The sequence below is a fragment of the Halyomorpha halys genome, unplaced genomic scaffold, assembly GCF_000696795.3.
Source record: "Halyomorpha halys isolate HHAL.00 unplaced genomic scaffold, Hhal_1.1 Scaffold7.1, whole genome shotgun sequence".
Taxonomy (NCBI): Eukaryota; Metazoa; Arthropoda; class Insecta; order Hemiptera; family Pentatomidae; genus Halyomorpha; species Halyomorpha halys.
The window spans coordinates 834,569-838,311 of record NW_027110368.1 but is presented as its reverse complement, the minus strand read 5'-3'; the positions used below and the strand labels follow the sequence as shown (position 1 = coordinate 838,311).

General features: G+C 30.6%; 1 long non-coding RNA gene across 1 annotated transcript in view; it reads left to right on the top strand.

Moving 5' to 3' along the window:
* Positions 1–2,382, top strand: part of LOC136796043 (uncharacterized) — a 273,628-nt gene extending 271,246 nt beyond the window's left edge. Inside the window, exon 3 of the long non-coding RNA XR_010843734.1 lies at positions 2,324–2,382. This is a non-coding gene — a long non-coding RNA (uncharacterized lncRNA). The remainder of the gene's footprint in view (positions 1–2,323) is intronic.
* The last annotated feature ends 1,361 nt before the right edge of the window (positions 2,383–3,743 follow it).

The following is a 3,743-nucleotide window of genomic DNA, read 5'->3' as shown; positions in this document are numbered from 1 at the left end:
TTTTTTATTGTGAGATATCTTACTAGCATGTCCAGCTTAGTTTTATTGTGAAATATTAATATATATTAATGATGTTTAATTTATTATTCTTTTTGGGTGCAAATATTAATATTATGCAATCCATTTACTTTTATAGTTAGTTTAATAATGTAAAACACTGCTAGTCATCAATGCCATTTATTTCTAATTTATTTTTCACCAGTTCATTGTTATATTTGTGACAGTTTTATTGTTTTATCATCGTCCCTAAGAGTTGTTCAAATATTCGGGTTTAATCCTGTGCTATTGAATTGTGATAATTGTCAAATTGTTGTTACAATATTGGAATTTCTGTGGCCAGATAGTTTTAAATAGGAGTGAGTGAGCCTCGTGTTACCTAATCTTAGTTTATTCGGTACAACCTCTTCTCTACGAAATTTACGGTTGGAGTTACGATAGAGCTTGACGTCCTTTCTATTAATTTTTAGTTTACTCAAAATTGTGGGGTTTCGTTCCACATTGATTTCATTTATCTATTTTTTCGAGGGGTTTGTCTTGTTGATTGAGTTAAAATTGCTTTAATTCGTTCCGGGAGCTCTCTTCTCTTAAAGTTCTCTCCCGCTACTTCTCTTGTAGCTCGGTCAGCCAGTACCTAGTGTAGAGCCAGTATTTTATCAAATAAATATATTATTACTACTATCAATCAAACAATGTAAAAATTTCATTTCAACTAGTTAAATATTACAGAAACCTACTAACTGGTTACTGTTCCTTATTCCAAGACTGATAATCTAATGTTCTTTATCTAAAATCTCCGCAATTCTTTACCAATTGACACGCTATTTTTACAAAATTTTCGGTGTTGTCCAAGAAAGCTTCTATTCTAGATCTTTCAGGTTGATATCCTGGAGTTATACTGTGGGGAAAAAATATAATCAAAATTAAATAGTTTTGGTGCACTCGAAATTTACAATTTTTTTCATAGAATGTATGTATACGAGAAAATATGATAGATAATCAAGTTACCTAAACACAGAAAAAATATTAGCTAAATACAACGAGAAAGAAATATCGAATTATTCATATCACCTATCAGTCCAAGAGCCCAAGAGGAGAAAAAAGTCAATTATTAGCAATGTGTTCGCAATCCAGAGTTAGAGGGGAAAACGTTTAACGTGTTAAAAACGTTTAAATTTTTTTTCTTTTGGAGCTCTATACCTTTAAAACTACCTGTAAAAAACCTAATGAAACATTATTTAAAGTTGCAAAAATGTGCAAAACTCTGTTCTCTAAAGGAGCTATTTACATTTCATAAAAAAAGGCACTAAAAAAATCAGTATTTAGTCAATTTATTTTGGAAAATCTATACCACAGGAATCATTAAACTTACAAATGTATATTAACATTTGTAGGAGTTGTGGTTTTCATTGTATTTACCAAAATAAATTCACAAAATATTGATTCCTAGTTGTTCGGGAAAAAGTTTTCATTCATAAAAAGCTATAACTGCATTAGACGCTAGATTTTTGCCAGTACTCAAATTAAAACTCGTTTAATTTAAAATAAATGTAGTTCATAACGTTTATCTTCGTATGGTTAGTAGTTATAATGATGTTTGCAAACGAAAGTGAATTTTCAATATAAAATTTTGTCCGAACGACTAGAAATACTTTATTATGGCAAATATACATGATATATTCCTGCAAGAGAAATGTCTTAAACCACTTTACAGTACATAAAACTAGTTTTGATTGGAGTGCTGACAGACATCTGTACGTCTAATGATTTAGTTTTTTAAAAACTAAAAATTTTTTTCGAACAACTATAAATCAACATTTGATGAATTTGTTTTGTTAAATAGCATAAACACTACGACTCCTACGATCATAAATATTATAAACTTCTGTATAGCATATTCAAGTAGCTTTAATTTGAGCGCTTTCTGACCTCTGTAAGTCTAATAGTTTCTGGAATATATTTTTTCGTAAATTAAAAATATTGATTAAAAAACCAGCACTTTTGGCAAATAACAGCTATATGAACAGCACTCACATTTTATCAAATTTACTATTCTTTAAATGATGTTGTATTAGGTTTGTAGATAGTATAAAGGAAACAGGCTTCCAAATAAAAAACTCAATTTTGTTAATGTTTTAATATAGCCGCCATTTTTTATTCCCCTTAACAATAGTTGGCTCATCAATTTTGAATAGTGACTAGTAAAAATTTTCATTAATGTAATAAAATCTATATCTATTTCCATAATAAAGTAAATGTTTGTGACTTATTTAAGATCTCTCTATGTTTTACTTAATTATGTGTTGTTTTTTTTTCGAATTTTCAGTGTCGTCCTGGGAATGTTCGTGGCTATTGAATTCCTGGACTTATCCTATTGAAAAAAAGGTATGATCAAAATAAAACATTATTGGTACATAACTCAAAATGCATACATTCCAGCAATAGCAAGACAGCTAGTAATGAATTAAAGTAACATAATTATTTACAATTAAGTACTTCCAATGAAGTAATTAAACGAGGTTTCCAAGCTGTATAGTGGATTATCTTTTTATTACTCTAAATAAATATTAGTTATTTTTTTCTTCATCAAATATTGAATGGAATTATAATCAACAGTATAATAAATAATAAACATTTAAAATACAGCAAAAATATATACAGTTTAATATCAAACATGGTTATCTACAATTATATTCAATTAATATTTAAAATGGCGCTTTACATACCTGAATACAAAAAACATATAAAAGTGATAGTTATAAAACGATGTCTATATAAAAAAAAAAAGAGCAATAAATATAAAATTATAAAGATAAACAAAACCAATGGATAAATATATATGCATGACCACCCCTGAGACATTACCATCCTTATCTGCTACCATGCATGTCATAGTAGATGATTTCCAGGGAGTCGATAAAACAATATACAAAATATTTTTGAATATATGACCTCAAAAAACGTAATATTCTTAAGCTCTTTCCATTCCAGAAAGCTAATAGTGAAACCTTGGCCAATAGGGCTTAAAGTGAAGTGAGACCCGCTCAAGTCTTATAGAGCAAATAACTAATTAGAGGCGATGTTCCATGAAATGTTTTTGAAAGTGGAAAGGACAGCCATAAATGCGGACGAAGATGGTCGGTTCTATTTCACAGATAGAAGAGCGGGCATTACAGCCCTCAGCCCATCTGCACAGCTGACCATAAAGCCATTACTAAGGGCACCGTGAAGCCTGAGCAGATTAATACTCTTCTGTGTCTGAGCCATCTCCAACGGCTAAGGCGAAGGCAACATCTGTGATGGCTCCCTTCCAAAAGAGTTCTCTTCTCTGAATGTTAATCTAGTTTATGTTACAATTACCTAGGTTCCAGCAATGAGGGCTCACTCAAATGAAATTATGATGCTTATTTTTATTTTAATAATTTATGTTGACTTTAACAATTAAATGTCAGAGCAATTAACAGAAGACAATTTAACTCGAACCGGGTCATAAATTCAATAAAGCTTTAACTGCACTGCAGCAATAAATCTGAGTGCCACATAAGCGTACTTAAAGCGAAGCTGATAGGTGACTATGCCCCCTTTTCATTTTTTACACAGACCAGTAGGAGCATATAACGAATGAAAAAAAAAAAGTATTTCTTTTTATTACTATATTTCTACTTTCACTTACCCAGCACATCATCATAGGCTTCCAACCTCGCACAACGGGCCAGATTGCTGAGCGAAACCGGACTCTACGCCGT